This window comes from Triturus cristatus, chromosome 3_1, assembly GCF_964204655.1.
Source record: "Triturus cristatus chromosome 3_1, aTriCri1.1, whole genome shotgun sequence".
NCBI classification, from domain to species: domain Eukaryota; kingdom Metazoa; phylum Chordata; class Amphibia; order Caudata; family Salamandridae; genus Triturus; species Triturus cristatus.
The window spans coordinates 753,316,207-753,341,386 of NC_140583.1; positions in this window are offsets into that span (position 1 = coordinate 753,316,207).

A 25,180-nucleotide genomic window follows, 5' to 3' on the forward strand; every position below is an offset into this window, starting at 1 on the left:
TTATATATTTTGACTCTTCTTTTCTTCTTAGGTTGTACGTATTTTTGGGAGATTTTCTTGTAATAGTATGTCGCACAGCTGACTCTTCCTTTTGAAAGAACAGGTCGTGGAAATCCAAATCGACATTTTGTGTAGAATTTTTATTTACTCTTGTACTTTTGTCGACAGTATTTTCCACACCGATGACTTTGGAAACGTAAAACTTGCTCTTTTAAGTTTTTCTCTTCTGTGCTTTTAGGTATAGCACATGTTGCATATCCTTCGATGAAACTTAAAACTGCATCATCAGAATCTGTTCCAAATTTTGGGGCATCCTTGATCCACAACAGCATATGAATATGAGGAGCACCTCTTGCTTGGTACTCTTTTCTCCAAAAGAAATCCACAACTTCTCCAAGAGGTGGATTTTTTTTATTGCAGATGAAGGACATCATAGCCTCAAATCTATGATTGAAATATCTGCAAACATTAACCGGATCCAATGAGCACAATTCTCCTGCTGTCTTGTATTGGATGTTTTCAATATTTGAATGTGCCTCTCGAAGAAAATCCATAAGATCATCCCAAGCGTACTCAGCACAGCTTAGGGTAAGAAACCATGTAGGAGTTCCTAAATTCCATAACATACATTTCAATTCTCCATGGCGTCGGTACCAATATTCATTTGTCCCACGCTGACAAGCCATTAGATTTATCAATTGAGATTCCAAATGATCATCTCGCTGTTGCACTTTGTTCAGAAAATCCTTTGCAGACTCATTATGTAGATGTACTCCAGTTTTCAAAATGTGATTTACTGCATAAGATAGTGCTGACAAGTCACTTTCAAATAAAAGATGGAACAAATAAGGAATACTTTGACGAAATCTTGGATCTTCTGCATATAATCTTGTAGTCCGGTACTCAGAAGCAGGAATCTGTACTGGACGTTCATCATATCGTCCACCTTTTCCTGTAGGAAACATCTGGGGAAAACAACGAGCTTCCAAGCTCTCCTCCCATACACTCACGGGAGTTCCTTGTGCTTTTTTCATCTGAAACAGATCAATAGTGTTTGCCATAACTTCTTTTGAATGAAGAGGATGTATGCTGAAATGTTCATAAATTTCTTCTTCTTTTGACTTATCCACCTTTTCAATTTGCCCAGCTGGTATTCCTGAGTCTGGTAGTAAAACTTCTTCATCTTCATCCATATAAATTGTTTCATACCATTTATTATTTCTTTTCAAATATAAATTTGCTCTTTGTACTTTTCGTACATCTACCAGCTCCTGCCTAATTTTCTTATTCTTTGTTGGTACTCCATTAACCAAAATAACTAATGGTTCAGTTACCAATCTATCTGCATCAATAGTTTCCATATTTTTTTTCAAATCCAATGGCAAATAGACAACTCTTCCTTTTAAACCTCTTTGTAAATCCGAAGGAGGTAATTTGCCTGTTTTGGGCTCCATACGAACTATAGTCTGAAAAGGATGGACACATTGAATGAGTATAGACTCATACGTATTTAAATCACTAAGTTCTGCAGGAATTTCAACCAATTCTAAATTATTATGTACAGCTCTTGCTGGCATTTTATTTTCTTCTAACTTGTTATAACAGTATTTACAAATACGGTGATATTCACCCAAATCAAAACAATTTTCCAGAAATAAATATGTAGCAAAATCCATCCACTTAGTATTATTTTCTTTTTCACTTTTTTTATAGAGATCAACATACCTTGTTTGATTTTTATAATGGCTTCTCCGGCAACAAATACAAGTAATATTTGGTCTTTCATTAGAGATGATAGTAAATTTTGTCATTTGATCTTCAAAATTTTTACTAACAGTGGGTTCTACATTCTCTTCCACATTTTCTTCAATAACTGTGTCATTACCTGCACTTTCTTGTTCCGGACCAAAGTAACAAAACTGAATTTCATCAGTAACCTTCTCTACATCTGATACAGATCCACGGAACAGAGCCCTATTCAACTCATTTAACTTTAGTGCTGGACTTTTAGCAAAATACAATCTTCTCACAAACTTTCTCATTTCAGTATGATGAACTACCAGCATCCTAAAATGGTGAAAAACACTTTGGCAAACTTTCCTAGAAAGACAAGCCAGAGAATGTCCTTGCAAACCAGTATTCTCTCTCACTCTACATGGATCTAGTCTTTGAAGCACCTTAATCTTCTGTTTAACACTTTTTTTACTATATTCTCTTAGAAACTCACGTAATTTATCAATTGATTCCTGTCGTACAGTACAAATACTACTACAATTCCAAGTGTACACTGGGGCTTTAGGACGTCTCCCCATAACCTCATCAGCTATCACTTCTTCCTCATTTCTTGGAACCATTTTCTCCTTTTCCATTATACAACCATCTTTCACTTCATAAGCACGACCTCTGGTGTCAACTGCATTCAGCAAACTATTACTTTGAAGATAACTCTCTTCATTAAAAAATGGTTCAGTACTTGAACTATGCATCCATTCTCCTAAAAACACTTTACAAAAGTTATTTCTTTTCACTACTCTTTTCGTTTTGCTTTGTGACTTCATTACATTGACCATTTTATCTAATGTACGGATCCTGTTCAAAATTAAAATGAATAGTTTTCTTTTCAAATCTAAAGCCTTAGCTACAATTGATTCAATATCTTTTTTTTGCTTATAAAATTTTGCTTTCTTCTTATATTTTTTCACATCCTTTAGCAAATTGGACATCACTCTTCTCTGAAACATTTTTCTACGAATGTCTTTAAATGCTGTTTTTCTTTTTAAGTCAATCTTTATTGCTTCTAATTGTACATTAGCATTTTGTAATTTCTCACTTTTGTCCTGTTGTTTTCTACTTGAAACACTATTTGCAGTGGGGACATTTTGGAAATTTGTTCTTTTTTTGAAGATATTTTTTAAAAAATCCTCAGTTTGCTTACCAGAAGACTTTTTCTTTTTTCCAACATGAGGGTCTTCAACTAATTTGGTTCCTACAGTTGTCTTCAAATATAAATGTTTTTTTCTGTTCTTTTCTCTTCCTTGATTTTATAGGCATCTTTAATTTATTTCACTGTTGGTCAGCAATACCTGAAAGAAACTAAAAAAAAAATACCTTTATGTAATTTAAATTTATTACTATATTTTTTTTGTGCTTTTCAAATCTTATAATACTATCTACCCCTTTCCTACAAGTGAAAAACACAATAAAACCAACACGAATTAAAGCTTCCTCTTTCCTATGAATACCACAAATTAAATCTCTGACAACAATTCCTGTGTGCGCACAGACTCATGATGTGATTCTAGGCAGAAAACAAAATTTAATTTGCAAATTGAAAGCACACTACTGTGGTAGAGCAAGTGATAATTACTCTAACAGTCTGACACATTTTCATTATTTTTTTCAGAAACAGAAAAGAGCACATGCCCAAACTGCTTTTTGAGACCATGAACATGTGCAACCTGAATGACGTACTACACTCTAGCAAAGGAAATGAGCCTTGGTGATGTTCAATGTATTAGCGTTACTCACTGCTATCTGAAACACGACACAGCGCTGAATAGTAAGCATGACTGTACATGAGAAACAGCTTGCTCTCTGCTAAGACTGTGCTTCTGGAGACTGTCTACTGTCAGGTGCAAAAGAGATCTGCATGGACGCTTGCGCAACTGCATAAACATTGGAGACATGTGTGTAACACTACATGTGTGGTAAGGGTTAATTTGACTTTTGAACATGTACAAACTACATGACCCATTGCAGGAGTGGAAGTAAAATCTACCATGTTGATGTCAAATGTGTTTGCATTGCCCTCTCATTTGTGACATATTAATTTGGGCTCAATGCTAGCCATCACAGTTCAATAAAACAAGCTGCCCCTTTCCTACGAATGCAATTCTGAAAGAACCAGAGTAACACAAATTGAATCTCTGAGAACAATTCCTGTGTGCGCACAGACTCATGGTGTGATTCTAGGCAGAAAACGAAATTTGATTTGCAATTTGAAAGCACACTTACTACTGTGGTAGAGCAAGTGATAATTACTCTAACAGTCTGACACATTTTCATTTTATTTTTCAGAAACAGAAAATAGCACATGCCCAAACAGCTTTTTTATGCTGAATACAAACCATCACAGTTCTAATAAACAAGCTGCGCCTTTCCTACGAATGCCATTCTTACAGAACCAGACCAACACAAATTAATTATCTGACAAAAATTCCTTTGTGCACACAGACTCAAAGTGTGATTCTAGGCAGAAAACTGTATTCCTGGGTGATACCAGTACACCTTAACTTCTAGAGAAGACATACTCCATAATATCTTACAAGTTCAAGGCACTTAAATATCTTCCTTAAAATACAAAACACAACTTTAAAAGTGGAAGGAAAATGTTCCATGTTAATTTCAAATGTGTTAGCATTTGCCTCTCATTTGTGAAAAAGTGATTTCTGCTGAATGCTAACCATCACAGTTCAAGAAAACAAACTGCCCCTTTCCTGCGAGTGCAAGGCTAACAGAGCAAGAGCAACACAAATTAAATCTCTGATAACAATTCCTGTGTGCACACTGTCTCATGGTGTGATTCTAGGCATTAAACAGTATTCCTGGGTGATACCAGTACACCTTAACTTATGGTGAAGACATACTCAATAATATCTTACAAGTTCAAGACAGTTAAATATCTCCCAAAACACAAAATGTGAAAAACAACTTTAAAAGAAGAATCACATTTCTATTATTTATATCAAAATGCACCACATACATTCACTCTCAAATTCATAACTCACCTTTAAAAGTAGTTAGTTCAGAAAGAAATGTGGCACTCAAACAGCAGATTATCACAGCAACAATCTCTGAGCTGTACACCTCTCTCCTCTCACCAGAACCAGTTAATGGCAATATTTCCCTCTCTTTTTCCACACATATATACATGTTAACTCCAAATCCAAATCACAGTGCTTCACACATTTTTTTCAAATGGAAACACACATTTCTATTGGTTGCACATTTCAACCCTTTCCAAATGATCCCTTCCCCCAACATGACTTCTGCCTGCTACCATAGCAACAGGTCATGGAACACTACTGTGAGCAGAGAGGTCATAAGTTCAACACAGAGGTGCCGATCACGATCCGGTAAAAACCGGGTACGAACCGTCGGACAGAGCATATTCTCCGTCCGACGCGTACCCGGTCGTCAAAATATACAAACATGGAATTACGATTCGCACGGAAACACCATTTCCGTACGAATCGTACAAAACCCCGACCGGCGAAAATAAATATACAAATGCGATCCGGGAAAGCGCCGACGTGACGTCGGGACGCACGCAGCCTGCCATTCACGAACCAGGAATGACGATTCACCGACGTCATCCCGCACGGTGAATATTTTCCGGCTGCCAAAAACTGCCGAGAAATCAGGACGACGCGAACAAGGAGTACCTGTACGCGACGGACAGACATGGACCCGAACCTACGTGTCATCCCGGCCCTCATAGCAGTCGACCTCCTCTACAGGTTCGGACGCAGACGCCGCAGAAGGTCAGAACAACAAAGGGAGGGGAGAAAGGGGGGGGGGCATGACCAGGGGCAGGCCACAAAACCCCCACCAAAGTCACACAGCACACATGCCCTGGACATACCTGACCCCCAGGCCCTGGTCACTACGAGGGGGTGGGGGCATGTCCAGCAAAGCCAGCGACCGCCACAACGGAAGTGCTTGACGACGCGAACCGGCAACACAACAATACAGGTACGTCCCGTACCCACGCCTTAAGAGCGTGGGTACGAGTCGTACCCCGCCCACACCTACGTCATCCCAACAATGGCGGGACGGCTGTACCCACGTGGCAAAGGCCCGGGTACGGCCCTCACAAGCATCACATAGCGTGGAGACGCATATGTAGGGACCGTACCCCCACCCCCGTATGCATGGAGCGTACCCCCACCCCAACAGTGTAAGTACGACCCGTACCCTCACCCGCGTACGTATGGAGCGTACCCCCGCCCCAACAGTGTAAGTACGACCCGTACCCTCACCCGCGTACGTATGGAGCGTACCCCCACCCCAACAGTGTACGTACGACCCGTACCCTCACCTGCGTACGTATGGAGCGTACCCCCACCCCAACAGTGTATGTACGACCCGTACCCTCACCCGTGGGCGTATGTAGCGTACCCCCACCCCAACAGTGTAAGTACGACCCGTACCCTCACCCGCTGACATATGGAGCGTACCCCCACCCCAACAGTGTAAGTACAACCCGTACCCTCACCCGCGGACATATGGAGCGTACCCCCACCCCAACAGTGTAAGTACGACCCGTACCCTCACCCGCGTACGTATGGAGTGTACCCCCACCCCAACAGTGTATGTACGACCCGTACCCTCATCCACGTACGTATGGAGCATACCCCCACCCCAACAGTGTAAGTACGACCCGTACCCTCACCCACGGACGTATGGAGCGTACCCCCACCCCAACAGTGTAAGAACGACCCGTACCCTCACCCGCGGACGTATGGAGCGTACCCCCACCCCAACAGCATAAGTACGACCCGTACCCTCACCCGCGGACTTATGGAGCGTACCCCCACCCCAACAGTGTATGTACGACCTGTACCCTCACCCGCGGACATATGCAGCGTACCCCCACCCCAACAGTGTAAGTACGACCCATACCCTCACCCACGTACGTATGGAGCGTACCCCCATCCCAACTGTGTATGTACGACCCGTACCCTCACCCGCGTATGTATGGAGCGTACCCCCACCCCAACAGTGTAAGTTTGACCCGTACCCTCACCCGCGGACGTATGGAGCGTACCCCCACCCCAACAGTGTAAGAACGGCCCGTACCCTCACCCGCGGACATATGGAGCGTACCCCCACCCCAACAGCATAAGTACGACCCGTACCCTCACCCGCAGACGTATGGAGCGTACCCCCACCCCAACAGTGTATGTACAACCCGTACCCTCACCCGCGGACGTATGGAGCGTACCCCCACCCCAACAGTGTAAGTACGACCCATACCCTCACCCACGAACGTATGGAGCGTACCCCCATCCCAACAGTGTATGTACGACCCGTACCCTCACCCACGTATGTATGGAGCGTACCCCCACCCCAACAGTGTAAGTACGACCCGTACCCTCACCCGTGGGCGTATGTAGCGTACCCCCGCCCCAACAGTGTAAGTATGACCCGTACCCTCACCCGTGGACGTATGGAGCGTACCCCCACCCCAACAGTGTAAGTACGACCCGTACCCTCTCCCGCGGACGTATGGAGCGTACCCCCACCCCAACCGTGTATGTACGGACCCTACCCCCACCTCGTATGCATGGAGCGAACCCACACCCGTGTATGTTCTAATCGTACATATCGTGAAATAGGAGGGGTGGGTGCAGAGTCCTCCCAGCAGTGCCCAGACACAGGAGGGGTGTGTGCAGAGTCCTCCCAGCAGTGCCCAGAGACAGGAGGGGTGGGTGCAGAGTCCTCCCAGCTGTGCCCAGAGACAGGAGGGGTGTGTGCAGAGTCCTCCCAGCAGTGCCCAGAGACAGGAGGGGTGGGTGCAGAGTCCTCCCAGCAGTGCCCAGAGACAGGAGGGGTGTGTGCAGAGTCCTCCCAGCAGTGCCCAGAGACAGGAGGGGTGTGTGCCTATCACTCCCAGCGGTGCCCAGACACAGGAGGGGTGTGTGCAGAGTCCTCCCAGCAGTGCCCAGAGACAGGAGGGGTGTGTGCAGAGTCCTCCCAGCAGTGCCCAGAGACAGGAGGGGTGGGTGCAGAGTCCTCCCAGCGGTGCCCAGAGACAGGAGGGGTGTGTGCAGAGTCCTCCCAGCAGTGCCCAGAGACAGGAGGGGTGGGTGCAGAGTCCTCCCAGCAGTGCCCAGAGACAGGAGGGGTGTGTGCCTATCTCTCCTAGCAGTGCCCAGACACAGGAGGGGTGTGTGCAGAGTCCTCCCAGCAGTGCCCAGAGACAGGAGGGGTGGGTGCAGAGTCCTCCCAGCAGTGCCCAGAGACAGGAGGGGTGTGTGCAGAGTCCTCCCAGCAGTGCCCAGAGACAGGAGGGCTGGGTGCAGAGTCCTCCCAGCAGTGCCCAGAGACAGGAGGGGTGTGTGCAGAGTCCTCCCAGCAGTGCCCAGAGACAGGAGGGGCGGGTGCAGAGTCCTCCCAGCAGTGCCCAGAGACAGGAGGGGTGGGTGCAGAGTCCTCCCAGCAGTGCCCAGAGACAGGAGGGGTGTGTGCCTATCACTCCCAGCAGTGCCCAGACACAGGAGGGGTGGGTGCAGAGGCACCCAGCATTGCCCATGGAAAAAAATAAGGGTGGAGTACCCACAGATCCAATTGCCACAATTGTCAGTCAGGTGCACAAAGACCCTGCAGTACATGTAACACATGTGTGCGAGGCTGGGAGTACACACATGCATACAGCCTAAAAGGGAACATGTCCACATGAAGTCATGTCAACAGACTACATACACAAGTACAGTGATCACCAAGGATGCCACGAATGATGCAGGTGGAGACATCGCTCTGCATGCATGGCCAAAGTTGAAGGGGTCCGTCACACACCCAGCTAATGTACACACAGCTCACCGCTAAATATTGGGAACACCCTGCAGGGAAGATGTCAGTGTACACAGAGGAAGGAATACCCCTTGGGACAATTTCACCATGCAGTAACTGCTTACATGAACAGAGAAACCTAGCTAACACCTTGTGATGGCACACAGATACCAGGGTCCCCCCTATGACCAGCACACTACTACATTTCCCACACACCCAACACATGATCACCACCCAAAATCACGTAGCAGCCCCACCAACAGCAACACCACAAAAGCAGTAGTGTTCTAAGGGGAAAAAAAGGCTTTATTCAGCATTTCCAAATAATGTGTGTGTGGATCAAGTTCAATATTTACAAAGCCCATAGGGCAATCCATGAGTCACAGCGGGATGGGGGACACAGTGGGACGCGTGTCCCCTAGCTTGCCTGCACAGTCAGACTCCTTCGTCTTCCACAGCGGGGAGGGCATCATGTGGGGGGGAAGGACCAGGCACCGCAGGGACATGAGGGCGAAGGGTAGGCGTCGTGGGTGCAGGGATGGAGGACTCCACCACAGGGGGTGGGGCAGGGCCAAAGGCGGAGGCCAGGATGTCGCTGCACACCTTAGCAAGGTCCTCCAGCGTCTCCCCTGCACCCGAAGGAACCACAGGCCCCAAGGAGGGGGGGGGGGCGAGGGATGGGTCGCAGCGCCACTGGGGGAGGGTGCGGACAGGGGGGGGACTCAACCACCTTGACCGGGGACTCCCTTGACCGCTTGCGGGGTGGTGTCACAGTGGGGCTCAGGGACAGAGCGGCCATGAAGGAGTCCTTGCCGGATATGTGGCCAGGAGAGCTGAGGGGAGGGGATTTGGAGGGAGTGGATTGGGTGGAATGCGGACTCCCACTCTGGCTGCATGACTGACGTTTGCCCCCCGACCCAGTGGGTGTGCCTACTTCACCCTGTGTGTGCGTGCCAGGAGGTGTGCGTATGACCTTCCCTGCTGGTGTGGTGCCTGTGTCTGTTGTGGTGAGTGCATGCTGACGTCTGGGTGTACGTGGGACAGGCATGGGAGTGGGAAGTGTGGATGGGGCAGGGGTAGGGGGTGGGACGTAGTGCTGCAGGAGACCCACTGCTGCAGTCAGTGTCGAGTCGATGGACCTCAGCAACTGGCGTTGGTCAGCCTGCGATGAAAAAATGCCCTCCAAGTATGCCTCCATGTTGTGCAGCACTTGGCTGTGGCCATGGAGGACATTAAGGATCGCAGCCTGACCAACCTGCAACTGCCGCTGGATGTCCACAGACTCGGCATTGGCGGCAGCAGTGGAGACAGGGGCAGGGGGTGCGGTGCCTGGCAGGAAGGAGACATGTGGTGACCGGGCACGCTGGGAAGGGACACGAGCAAGTGGGAGGCGGCTGATGGCAATGGAGGGGGCGGGGTGCGATGTTGTGCCGCTGTCAGCTGGTGGTGCAGCCTCCGCCCACTCGGAGAGATCATCCTCGGACCCGTCAGCTTCATATTCTGTCATGCCAGTGGACAGGTCCTCGGCCTCACTCTCCTCCGCCTCAGTACCACTCAATGTGCCAGCCACGATGTCAACGCTGGCACTGGTGCTCGGTCCCTCCGCTCTGTCTCCCTCCGTGTCCCCCGACGATGCTGTGGGCAAGGTGAAGAGACAGCAATTAATCACACACCTGTATACATATGTCACATGAGTCCAATCTACATAGGTTACAGTGCAAAGCCTGCAAAGAAAGATCAGTAAAATCTACAAAACAAGGTACAGATGTAGGGCATGCAACACACAGTTGGTTGACCCACCATGCCAAAGAAAATCCATGGAGAGCATGACACAATAGCAAATGACATGAAATGGAGTTTGACATAGGAGCCAGGCCCTGGGGACAATCCAGCACTGCATCTGCACCACACAGCGTTGCCGAAAATAGGGATGATGAGGGACCATATCCATGAACTTGAGGCAGATGCTGCATAGGTAATACTGAAAACATGCCCACCATGACTGGCTCACTGCACCTTGAGTGTATGTCCAGACAAACATCACACACTGGCCAGACCTAGCAAGGAGAATTCTGGTTTTGACATGTAGGCTTGGCCCGCACCAACCACCCCCTACATGAGACAATTTGTTGAGACACAGGTGGCACTTACATCTCTTAGTCTGGGTGAAATACACAGGGGCTGCATAAATGCAAGATTGGACGCCAAATTCCCAAGGTGCGCCTGTCCAAATAATCATGTACAAATGGTCATCATCAGATGATTGTAACAAGACACACAGGCACTGGCCACTGTGACTATGAACAATGAAAATCAGGTCAGGCTGTACAGTGGACACTTGTACTACATTTTACGTCAATATACATGGTGCCAGGGGACAATGGCACAGAGCACAACCTATGCTGTAGACACTGAGAGTGTCCACGTTTTGTGATGACACACATGACACCTATGAACATATGCCCCAGGGGACAGCAGTGGCCACACAACTCCATGGTCCTGAATGGGAATGACTGCAACACACGCCACCATCCCTGAACTATGCGTATCGCACACTCATGCACATCATGTCACAGGCCACAACATAGGACATGCGCGCTGTAAGGCATGACACTTGAGAGACTAACTCCCATGTCTGGACTCAGCATCAGTGCCAACTGACATGGAACCCACATATACTGAACTGGACAGGGCACAGGCAAGGTCCCCAAACCTGTTACACACCACCCCCACACATAATGCTACAGGCATAGTTCACGTGGAGAAAGCGACAGCCTACATTACCTTGTGAAGGAGTGACTACACACAGACCAGGGAATACATTGCAAGGAGGGGAAGGGAGGCAGGAGAGCACAGCTATACTTTGGGTACCTGGATCTGCACAGCACCTTTAAACCCTGGCAGTGTATCCATGCAACTATGCACTTACAAATGCTGGTGACACACAACAAACACACATGTACTTACCCCCTTCCTGCTGCTGCTTCTCCTGTAAGCGCCTCTCCAAGTCTGGAAATACCACCGCCAGCACAGGCTTGTGGATGTGGGTCAGACGGCAGCGCCCCCGGTTCTTATGGGTCTCAGGTGAGTCCCCCAGCAGGACCCGTGCGATCCTCCGCGTCCAGCACCGGATATCCTGCCAGCGTTTCCTCACCTGGGCCAGGCGCCGCTTGCGACCATCCGGTCAGCCATATCTGCTTCTTGGCAGAGGCGCCTACCTGTGAGGATGAACAAGTGACACTACATCAATACACCAGGCACATGTCACAGAGAGACATATTAGAACAAATGTGTTGTTTACAACAAGGCATAGTATGCATCCAACGCATTGCACCTTTGTCATAGGGACATGATCCTCTGGGGAAGGGCAAAAGCAGTACGTGCCATTGAAAGTACAGAGGTGGAATGAGGGCAACGACACAATCAATGATCCATGCTCACACTGTGCATCACAAGCTACACCAGGATAATGTGCAGCACCTCTAAGCAGTCACATGCCACAGGCCACTGACGCTACCGCAGCAGAGTACACAGACACACACAGGCACAGGACATTCACCTGCCATTGCCAAATGCTGCGACAAAACTCACTCTGCACATGTGCCACTAGACGGGGGGGGGCTCACAGGTGTGGGGCTGGCTCTGCACGTCAGACACACAGCACTGCTCCCTGCTCACATCACATGGGCAGGGTATATCCATCCCTCATGCAGCCCGGGTGCTACACTCCACATATGCACCCACCCACATGACAGGGGACTTACACACACACCGATGTCCAGGGTACGAACACATCATGTGGACACTCTCAGCACAGGTACACAGAACTAACACACATCTGTGGGTACAGTCACCTGTCACACTGGGCTGACCACATAATCACATGAGGACTGTAGAGGCTACATTCCCAGGAGGACAAGACAGGCAGAATGTGGCATGCACCATGCAGTGATTGTCACAGTAAACACAATGCAAGTGAGGACGGCAGACATGCACCACAGCATGCACTGGCTGGGAGACATCAGGCATTCCCCCCGGGACTCCCCCTACAGTACATAGCATGTGTGCCACACCTGGACACAATGCCAGAAGTCACACTCACAAAAAAGGGACACAATCTGTGCTGGTGGACTCTGCACTCACCTGATACCCTGGTCGCCCATACAGCATGGGGTACTGTGGGAGGATCACATCCAGCAAAGCCAGGTTCTCCTCCAGGGTGAAAGGCTGTGACCTATCCACAGACCTTGACATGGTTCCAGGGAATCAGTAGCAGCAGCTGGGTCGTGGAATACAAAGATGTGCAGGCAAGTGCTCCCTCATGGGACCTGGCTGCCTTATATCTGCCTTGCTGGCCTGTTTCATGCACAGGAGTACAGAGTGATTGGTCACTCACATTTGCATCCTATGTTTCCTCCAATCCCTTCAAACCTAGCACAGTCAGTGGGTTCTCATTGTGGTTTTTTTCTTCAGCATGATATCAACTCCAGAAGCACATTGCAACAAAGTAGATTCATTCAAACTGACTACTGCTGTGCACCTGCTTCAAAAAATTCAAACTTTAAACTTGGTCTCCATGACAACCAGCATGCATGTAGGCCTTTATACTTGTCCCTCATGTGTCCCCTATGTAATTTGGAGCTTCACACACAGGTACGGTGCGTTCCGGGGCCCTAGGGCACCCCAAATGCATAGCAACGGCCCGTACAGGCGTGTGTACGGTCCATCTCACTATGGGTGTTCTCGCGTATGCGTACTCATAGTGGTACGGACCGTACACACGCCTGTACGCTCACTATCACTATGAGTACGCATATGCGAGAACACCCATAGTGAGACAGACCGTACACGCGTGCGTACGCTCACTATCACAATGGGTACACATACGGCAGCACTCCCATAGTGATAGGGAACGTACACAGACCCTCTTAGCGAAAGTACGGTGCCTTTCACACATCACAGTGGTGACAGGCAGCACACAGGAAGGAATAGGGCTGACATACTTGTCCATGGATGGACATCAAGGCATTGTCTGGGCAGTACTACATGTGTGGGGCACAGGTGTGAAAGGCTGTGATGTGGCACATTACTCCTGAGTGGAGAAGGCACCAGATGTATGATGAGATGTGTACAGATGTTATGTGTGATGGTGCAATGTGTGCCAGGCATGCCCTTGACTCCTTTGACATGTGTGCATGTCGTACTGCACACTTGGGATGAGCGTCACTGGCATGGCATGGTCAACAACACACGCAAGTGTCCCCTGATGCCCGCTACAGGGGTTACCACACCAGACAGGTCACTACCCACGGTGCACCATGTGACTATGTCATGTATGTGTGGGGGGTTCCCATTAGGTTGATGTTGGAGCTCCCTCAAAAGCATCAGCTGTTGCAGCAACCAACATGTGTCTGTGTGTAGATTGACATGGCACACTGTTCCGCACACCAGGCCACATGTGGTATCGGATGTGAGGTGCATATGTATGCATGGGACACAGAGTAGCGTAACAAGGACATGTCTGCATCCTCTCTATGAATGTGTGGTGAGTCATCACATGTACACCTTCATGGCAAGGTGTGTGGGCTGTCCTAGTGTAATGTCATGTGACCTGTGGCTCTAGTGTTCCGCTACCAGTCTCTGCAATCGACATCCTACTTCTGATGATGTGTGGATTTATGTCACTCCTGTCTTGCGTCTGGCTGTTCACTTACACTGGGACACAGCTAATCCCATGCCATGGCATGTGGAGGTTCACAATCTCCGTGTGTAGCTGGGTCTTGGTAGTAGTGTCACCTGCCAGCCATACGTGTCCAGGGCATGTGGCACATACCTGACTCCGTATGTCGCATATGTGTATTGACAGATTAACATGTGCTCAGTACATATAAATTGTTGTTGTAGTGCACTCACTCTTCCTTGTCACTTCCAAATTACTGCAGAGCGCCGCCTCTTCCCCGACCAATTACGGACTTGGCTGCCATGCGGGAGAATGACTGTATCCGGTGCTACCGCTTCCCCCAACCGTTGATTCTGGAGTTGACGGCGAGACTGGCACCACACCTGCAACCGCTGCACAGGTATCCTACGGCACTGACACCCAAGCTGAAGGTAGTGGCAGCCCTACATTTTCTTGCCACGGGTACCTTTCAAAATACCATAGCTCATGTTGGTGGCATGTCCCAGAGCATGTTCTGCCGTGTGCTGCATGATTTCTTAGAGGCCATGTTGCTTCACCTGGATGAGTTCATCCATTTCCCAACCCCTGAAATGTTGACTGGGGTCAAGCGTGGATTCTATGCCCTGGGAGGGATGCCCCATGTCATTGGGTCCATAGATGGGACACATGTGGCTTTGGTACCACCACAGGCACAGGAGGTAGCGTACAGGAATCGCAAGCACTACCACTCCATCAATGCCCTTGTGGTGTGTCTGTCCAACATGGTGATTTCACATGTCTGTGCTCGTTTTCCAGGATCAGCACACGATGCCTACATCATGAGGCGTAGCAGGGTGCCTGAAATGATGACGCAGCTGCGCAACGAACGAGCATGTGTTGTTGGTGGGTACACTCTGTCTGTCCTGTATTTTGCATAGACTTCCAGCACGACCGCTTCTCCTGTCCTACTTATGTCCATGTGCTTTCCATGTAGGTGACGCTGGCTATCCCAACATGCCATGGCTGATCACACCTCTCCGCAACCCCATCACGCCAGCCCAGCTCCGCTACAACACCGCCCATGGCCGGACAAGGCGAGTGATAGAGAGGACATTTGGCCTCCTGAAGAGCCGATTCCGATGTCTCCACAAGACCGGCGGTGCCCTCCCATATGCCCCGGCGAAGGTCTGCAAAATCTTCATGATCTGCTGCATGCTGCACAACATGGCAGTTGAGAAAGCTGTGCCACTCATCCTGGATCAAGATGATCTGGACCATCCACCCGTGGAGGACGAAGGGCTTGACAATGGGGCTAGTGATGTGGAGGATGTGGTTCCGCAAGAGGACATCCGGACTCGGCTCATACGCGACTTCTTGGCTTAGTGGTGAGTACCAGTGTCTGTGTGTGCACGCATTGGTCCCCGTGTGGCATGTGTTGCGATGTGTGTGTCCATCTGCATGTATGCCACGTGAGTCAGAGGTGTGTGTGGATGTGTCACTGGAGTGATGGTGCCAGTGATGTGTATTTCCCCAGTCATAATTGTGACCTGGCATGTTGTCATCCTTACATGTGTCGAGTACATGCACATGCAAGTGGCTGTGCTTTTTGTGGCTGACTTCTTGTGTGTCTCTCATCCCCAGGTACTTGCGCATGCCATCTGCTGGTTGCATTGTTGTGGCACTGCTATTCCTCATGGACACGTAATCGTGTGCTGACTCAGCGTTACACGCACGGACAAGTTTGGAAGTCTCCTTAGGGTAAGGGATGCATCAGGGGTGTATTGGGTGTGGCAGTTGTTTACGATGTATGCACACTGCCCCTGTCGATGTTTGGTTCCTCTGCAGACATGTTGCATCACCATGGTACACATTACATGCAGCTGGGTACACCTGAATAGATGGTCAGACTTGTTGACAGTCATCAGTGATGGGATTGTGGAATGTGATGATGGCATCAATGTGTGTTACACTGCCCTCGGACACATACGGTTTGCATTGGCTTGACATGGTGTGGGACTTCCACATCAGCGGATCAATGGTGTATGGCAGTCTCTCCGTGAGCAGCAGGGGGTGTTTAGCTGTTAGCCGACACTTGTGTGCCAGTTCCATGGCTATCACGCATTTGTGCTGCAGAATGGGGGTGCCAGTGTTGGACCCACCTGTTACTCCACATGACCCATTCATGTGTACTCCGAGTTGCCTCTGCAATCCCAAATACATGACTAATAAAGGTGTCACTATGCCTCCAAGGTGCCTCTTCTCAGTCAATGCTGGTGTGTTGCCACGGTGCATCCGGCATGTCTGGCATGGTTTTCCGTGATAGTGGCTATGTGTCTATGTGTAGAGTAGCAAGATGCAAGCTGTTTGTGTGGGATTCGACTCTGTATTGTGCATGATGTCCATGACTGTGTGGGTATTGTGACATGTGCCATCCCCATGCATCCAACGTTGGCCAGGCCACCATTCTCTGCATCCACCTGACTCAAGCTTGCAGGACATGGTTCTGCCACCTGTCCACACATACCTGGGTGCCCCCCAGGACACTCCACATGATCCCTGACCTCTGCGCATGGCTGTCGCTGTACTCAATATGTCTGTCGGCACGGTTGTGCGGCCACCCCCTCAGCTGGTTGGGCCCATCACGGGTGTGTATGGTGCTCCATGTCCGTCTTGCCTAATACAATGTGACCCATGTGTGTCCTGTGCCAGACTCAGGCCCCAGGGTGTGGATGGTTGAAGTCAAATGAGAACTCAGGCATAGTTAGACTTTACAAGACACATGTAAGGTAATAATGCAATCAGTAGGCATCTTCTCTTGATGGTGTGACTTTTTATTTTGGTTGGGGTGGGGGGGGGGGGGCGTTTGACATGAGGGCTTTCCGGGTGTGTGGAATTCAAAGTTCACTAGGGGAGTTGGTGTCCTTGCCATTTGAAATCCTCAGAGTCCATGCCACAGTCTTTGTCAACATTGGTCAGACAGTGACCAGCAAGTCCATGTGGCAGAGAATGTCTTTTGCTGCTGTGCTGCTGTTGGTCCAGTGGGCCAGGTGCCAGGCCAGGTGTCCTGGGAGATGGTGCTGTTGCGTCGACCCTCACGGTCTTTTCCGTGGACGACCCGCCCTCCTGCGGGGACCCTCAGAAGCAGGCCGTGATGATGTTTGCGATGCTCCGTCGGATGTCTCCTCCTCCTCCTCCTGATCCCTCCCTGTGGGTGGTGATGTTCTACGCCTGATGGCACAGGGAGGGTTGCCCATGTTGTCGGCCATCCGACGGAGTGTACTGTGAATTCCCGTGAACACCGTCAAGAGCTCAGCCTGTCTGTCCTCCATCTGCCGTTGGTGTCGCAGTAGACAGGCATGTTGCTCCGCATGTTGCTGGGCCTGCTGGGTCTTGATCTCATCGAGGGTCCCCTTCATCTCGTTGAGGGTGGACACAACCTGGGCCATGCCCGTGGTGTCCTGCCGGTATGTGTCCAGGATGTTTCGGACATGGGAATATACCGGTTCCCCAGCCAACCGGTCAGGCTCGCGCCTCCGCCGTCCTCCACTCCCACCACCCCTGCCCACTTGCACCTGGCCTGCCCTTGTGGGCACATCGGGTCTCCGGGACCCTTGAGGGGTGGCATTGGCGTTGTCGCCTGCCTCCTCCTGGGTGCCCGGGACACCGTGTCCCTCCTGGCCAGCCTGGCTGTATTGTGGTGGTGGGGCAGGGATCCTGGGTGTCTCCTGGGATGTGGCAGGAGTGGGGGTGGTGGTTGGCCCAGTTGTACCTGACGCAGGTGCTGCAGGTCGTTGGACACCAGAGGGGCCAGGTTGGTTGGGGTCGCGTTCGTCCACAGAGTGGTGAGAGTCGTCGCTGCCGGTGGCTCCGTCATCCCGCCGAGCCGGGTCCTGTGAGTCTTCCCCCCCAGTGTTGGGGGGTGATCCACGACGTTGACCTGTGTGTGAGAGAGACAATGTTAATTTTGTTCCATGCAACATCCATGTTTCATTGTTTTCAAAGTTGGCACATTTCCTCTGGGAATTTGGATATGTCTTGCATTCCACTCACAGTGCACTTGTGCATGGGTATGTCCCTTGGCCACAGCTTTTGCGACTTTACCTATGTGTGGCACAGTCTTACTTGCTGCATCAATTGTGACTGCAGTCAGCAGTGGAGTGGGCAGGTGTGGCGAGCCATGCATTGGCGCCTTCCGTGTAGCACTGTACATGTGCACATGGAGTGGTTCCACACACTTAGATAATGCAGGTAGCTGTCGTTGTGCTCGTGCACAGGTTGTGACATGGCCCTGTGTTTTGCCATGGAGAAGAGGGGGGGTTCTGGCACTGGCCACCCTTGTCTACATGCACGCAGTCCACCTGCTGACGAGCAGACATTCACACACCACCACCGGCAGTATGGCCATCACCCTCTGCGGGGCGGCCCTCCTCCAGTGACGTTGGCCTGGTTGTGTTCGTCCGTCATTTTGGCTTGGACCCTCCCCCGCAGATTGTACCACCTGGCTTGGCATTCATGCCTGGTCCTTCTGGTGTCCGCAACAGCATTCACAGCATCGACGATCGTCTGCCACATGGATGTTTTTTCTGAAATGCTGGTCTGTCTGACCAATGTTCCAAAGAGGTGTGGCTCAACTCTGAGGATTTCATCGACAAGGACCTCCAACTCTCGGCTAGTGAACTTTGGATTCTTGTTAGTGGGCATGGTGAGGGGTGTGGGTGTGGATGGTGGCGGGGTGTGGATGGTTGTGGGTGTGTGGGTGTGGTTGTGCAGGTGTGTGTGTGTGAATGTGATGTGGGGGTGTTTGTGAAGGTGTGTGTGTGAAGGTGTGCAAGTGTAAGGTGTGGTAAAGCTTCTAGTATGGTGCTGTAGGTTGTCTGTGGGGTCTGGCAGCAGTGAGTCTGTTGCAAAGGCTCATGGTTTGTGTGTGTGGGCCCTTTTTATTGGTCCATTGGTGGGTGTGGCTGTGTTTGAACTTTGGGTGGGTGTGTTATAAGGAGTGGTTGTGTTTTGGGCCTCTGTTTGGGATTTTGGCAGTTGCAGGTCAGTGAATGTGTTGTTTTTGTGGTTGTTGGACATGTTTTGTGGCTTTGTGCCATTCGAATGGTGTATTCTTGTGTTGTTTTGCTTTGTCCTGGTTGTGTACGTGCGTTTTTAGCGTGTGTACGGTGAGTACATGGGCCATTTTGTTGTACAGTGCTGTCCTTGTGTCTGGCTTGGTACGACTCGTACATGCGCGATGTTGTGTGAAGGTGGTGATGTTGGGGCCTGGGGTACGCTCCATACGTACGCAGGTGAGGGTACAGGTCGTACATACACGGGTGGGGGTACGACTCGAACGTACACGGGTGTACATACATGGGGGGTGCAACACGTACACGGGTGTACATACACGGGTGGGGGTACGACTCGAACGTACACGGGTGTACATACACGGGGGGTACGACACGTACACGGGTGTACATGCACGGGTGGGGACACGACTCGAACATACATGGGTGTACATGCACGGGGGTACGACACGTACACGGGTGTACATACACGGGCGAGGGTACGACTCGAACGTACACGGGTGTACATACACGGGGGTACGACACGTACACGGGTGTACATACACGGGTGGGGGTACGACTCGAACGTACACGGGTGTACATACACGGGGGGTATGACACGTACACGGGTGTACATACACGGGTGGGGGTACGACTCGAACGTACACGGGTGTACATACACAGGGGTGCGACACGTACACGGGTATACATACACGGGTGGGGGTACGACTCGAACGTACACGGGTGTACATACACGGGGGTGCGACTCGTACACGGGTGTACATACACGGGTGGGGGTACGACTCGAACGTACACGGGTGTACATGCACGGGGGTACGACTCGTACACGGGTGTACATACACGGGTGGGGGTACGACTCGAACGTAGACGGGTGTACATACACGGGGGGTGCGACTCGTACACGGGTGTACATACACGGGTGGGGGTACGACTCGAACGTACACGGGTGTACATGCACGGGGGGTACGACTCATACACGGGTGTACATACACTGGTGGGGGTACAACTCGAACGTACACGGGTGGGGGAACGACTCGAACGTACACGGGTGTACATGCACGGGGGGTACGACTCGTACACGGGTGTACATACACGGGTGGGGGTACGACTCGAACGTACACGGGTGTACATACACGGGTGGGGGTATGACTTGAACGGACACGGGTGTACATACACGGGGGGTGCGACTCGTACATGGGTGTACATACACGGGTGGGGGTAAGACTCGAACGTACACGGGTGTACATACACGGGGGTACGACTCGAACATACGGGGGCTGGGGGGTTGTTCGGCGCGTATGCGGGCACATGTCTCCATGGTTGCTATGGGTGTTCGGTGCGGACGGTGTTTTTTGTATACGGTTGTAACATCGGACGCACGGGATGGATCGTGATTCCGCGGTCGGACTTCACTTTTCACATTTGTACGGTAAATCGTCCGGGGACGTGCCGGACACAATTTCCAACCCGAGGACGTGTGGGGAATTATTCCCAATGCGATTCGTATGGTCTTTTTCCCATGCGAATTTGCAGTTTGTACGGCACTTGTACGATTCGTACGGTAAAAAGACCGGATACGAGTCGTACGGGCTATTTTTTTACCGGATCGTAATCGGCACCACAATGTTTCTAATCCTTAGAGCAAGAGTGCTTGACTTTTCAAACCTAACAGCAAATCCAAAGTAATGTTCTGTGGGTACACATTTTTCTGAGCCAATACAAAACATGCTTGTAAAAATCTAAACATACAGCCTAGTTTTAACTGTAAAATGGTTTGAGTCAGCCACTCAGTTCTTTTAAAAAAAAAAAAAAAAAGTATGTTAGCCTCCATTTTACAACTATCTTTCTTTTCATATTGCCATTCTACTGAAAGACACCTTCTGAGTGCATCCAGATCTCCTTGAAAGATGTTCACAGTGTGGATTGTAGGTCATAGCTATGTCTTCTGGAGTGAAAAGTTTGCAGAAAAAAAGAGGTATTGTGAAAGACCTTGCTTTGCCAAATGTAGACATTAAATGGATTGGTCAGAGAGGGTTAAAGTGGCACCAATTAATGCCTTTGGTGAAAACCTTTCTACATCTCCCACAGCCTAACCTTATTATTGTGCACTGTGGTGGAAATGACCTAGCCACTTTAACTGGGGTAGGTCTGGAAATGCTTGTTAAGGACACCTTTGTGCAATTGATGTCACTTTTTCCACAAACTGCCTTTGTATATTCTAATATATGCCAAAGGCAAAAGTGGAACTGGTCCAACCAATTTTGTCCGCAGATTGACAAAGCAAGAAAGCACGTCAATAAGTCTGTTTCTGCTTTCCTCAGAGACTATGGTATGGGTTCTATATACCACAACAACTTGCGTTACAACATGCAAGACATTTATAGAGGAGACGGTGTACATTTCAATGATGAAGGGAACAGAGTCTTCCTCTTGAACTTTAGACTCTGCATCGGTACTTACTTATAGGTACCAAAAAAACACTCAATAAACACAACGGCTCTTTTTAGAGCCAACCAACATCTAAACATTTGATTTAGATTTTTAATTCTTTTTTTTTAATTTTTTTTTACCGCCGTACGCGTACCGTACGCGCAAGGTACGCGTACGCCGCGATTTAAAAAAAAAAAAATAATTATTTTTCACACTTCTGGGTCCTTTTTGGACCCCCTGACAAAGGCTAGGGGGTCTGCAACTCTCTACCTTGCCCCCTTTTCATGTTCTTTACCTTTGTTTTTCAGTGTGAGACACACAAAATGGCGGCCGACACTTCCTGATTTCGACCGACTGGAATGTTTACTGTCATGTAACCACCAATCAGAATTACGCCCGCGCATGGCAGCGTGCGCGTACGGTACGCGTACGGTACGCGTACGGTGCGCGCCTATAGATATGTATGTACTTTTAACTGCAATTTTCTCAGGAACTACTGAACAGATTGACTCCAGATATTCAAAAGGCACATCCCTGACCTGAGGACTTTCTCTTTCCCAAATTTCTAATAATTCTGTTCAGCCGTTCAGGCTGTACCTTGGACAAAAGGTCCCTATCGAAAAATGCATGGGGAAAACGCGTTTTGGGCCCCCCCTTTTTTCTCAGCCTCCGCTTGACGAATCACCCCGAGACTTTCAGGGTAGGAGCTGAGCATAGCGCCCTACATATTTTGAAAATTTCGCGAGGATATGTCAACCGGTGCCAAAGTTATTCAAAATAGAATTTTCAGATTTCCTATGGAAACACGGTCCTAACTATAACTATCTACTGGCGACCGCCAGTAGATAATATATATATATATATATATATATATATATATATATATATATATATAATTTTATACCTACATTTAAACATAAATATATATCAATAAATCACAAACACATTTAGAAGCTTGAGTGTATAGATACATATATACATCTTCACAAATACAGACATTCTAAAAACTTTAAGCGCTAGAAAGTGGACTAACAATCCATTGTAACTGAAGCAAAGCTCAGGGCTCCAGATACAGGTCCACAGAGGACTGGGCTGGAGAGAGAGGCTCTTATCATATTGCTGGAAGCAGGTGGATGCCACTATAAAGATCCATAGGGGCAGCTGGACACCCCTGCCTGAGCCCATCCTTATTGGAGTTTGGTAGCTGGTACCAAACTGGAGATGTCTGGGGAGTTACGATTCTCTTGGGGCTGACAGGAAGGTTTTATAGAAGAAGCCCTTGTCTCTACGCCAAATTCCTGCAGTCCCCCTGTCTAGGGAAGTGTCTTGCAGCTAACCAGCTTACCTGAGCAGGTAAACAGAGGATGCTCTCAGGCTGCTGAGGGAGGCCGGGCTCCGCTGGCCTGTTTGAGTTTTGGGAGGGGAGCTTACGAGCATCACCCGAAGACAGACATCGCAGGAGATCGGAGCGGCCTCCTCCCTGTTGCTTAATCACTGCACATCCTGGTTAGTAGCAAAGACTCCAGGATCTCGCAAATCATATTTTCAACATGGGAAAAAAGGTTTTTTTTCTCGTTGTATTTAATTTTACACCATCAATGTGCCTGCCTTTCCGAACGCTTCTGGGGGCATATCAACAACAACATGCGATAAACATTGCAACGTGCGGTCAGCGCGATTTTTCATATCGCCAGCTATCGCTGGATTGCATTGCCTTGTTAGCACGCTATCAACAACGTTTAGCGCCTTGTCGATATGAAATCCAGCGATAGCATCGAAAACCCCCAACAGCGCTGCCAATCCAGCGATAATTTTGTGAGATAAAGCATAAACTCGCTAATACAGCCCTGTGGCCTTAACCATGCAATCCACCTTTCATTAAACATATGGCTGAGTCAGAAAAATAGCAGACGTTAAATACCTGCGATAAAGGGTGCATATCACGATACTTCTAGACGCTTCGCGGGTCTGCTGCAGGCTTGTTGATATGGCAAAGCCGTGTTTGCGACTATTTCCATGTTGTTTTGATCCGGAACGCCTACTTTGCATGTCATTAGCGTTGGCATGCAGGGCGATAAAAAACCGGCAGCTAACTCACGGAAATTAGCGCTAACATGGGTTAGCGCGATCTTGTTGATAAGGCGATGTAAAATTACCACGTTAGCGGCACGAAACTGCAGCTAACCCGGCGATATTGGCCTTGTTGATATGCCCCTTGGTGTCTGAAATTAATGTCAAAAGTCTTCTTCAGGGCTGAGCAGTTTTTGAGACACTGAGGAGAGAATTTCCCTAAAAAACCTATGAATCATTCATAGTTTCTGCGCCTTGCACTTGTGCGGCGACTCTCTGTTAGGTATTATTTCAAGAACTCCGACTGCCAAGGAAATCTCAATCATGTTTGTGTGCCCCTGAGCTGGCAACTCACAAAAGGGATTGTGAGAAAAAAGGGAACAAATGGAAAACCGAGTAAAGTGCATCGAGTGGAATACTTGCATCCAATTCATAAAAGGAAAAAGTGAACTGTACTACTAATGAAATGCAAAATGCATAAAGTTTGCTGAAAGACCTCACAAAGGGAATTCCAGCCACGGTATCATATTGTCCACCTCTGACAGAATTCCTTCTAGAAGAAACAACGTCCCTTGGGGAAGTAGCGGCTAGGGCCACGCTTAGCAATCCAATCTAGAATCTGGGGACATCGTGTACTTTTTGCAGACAAAGTATGCAAAGTGTGAAGTCTAAACAACAAGTAACAACAAACACCTAATTAAATGACAGACGTTACCACACTGAAATAACAACAACAACCTGGAACAAGTTTGAAAACACAATAGATGCTGACCTAACTAATGAGTTCAAACCTCATATTTTAAAACTAGGCTTGAGCAAAAGTTCAATTAAGTCGAAGTAATCGGAGCAATTTTGATAGTTCTGCATTACTCTTGTAATACGAAATTACCACATGTACACAATTACGTAATTAAGAGTAATTTGGGACAAAAAGCCTACTTCAAGGGCACAGGAACAACAAACTAAGAGAGGGCAAGAGGCTGCTGACTGCTGCTGTTCATGTATGTTGCATTTAGTGGTATTTTATTGCATCCTTCGGTCCATTTTAGATGCAAGCGTGTATTTTGCGCGAAGAAAATAGTGCTAAATGCTGGATTACACTCCTCCTTAATTACTCTTAATTTTGCAGTAATTCCACATAATTTTGCTAGGGAACATTGTTCGCACCCTTGCATAAAACACTTGTGTGTTACATGGTTCTTTAAAGAAATATCATCTGTAATATTCAAACAACTGCAATGTCATCAACATATCACTTGAGCAAGTGGCACTGACACAGTGCTCATTGGAGCAGCCCTCAAGCGTATCTTTACACACCCTGTGTAAAAAGGTCCCTAAAAAGCCAAAGGAAGAAAAGTTCCATTTACCTATTTCATTA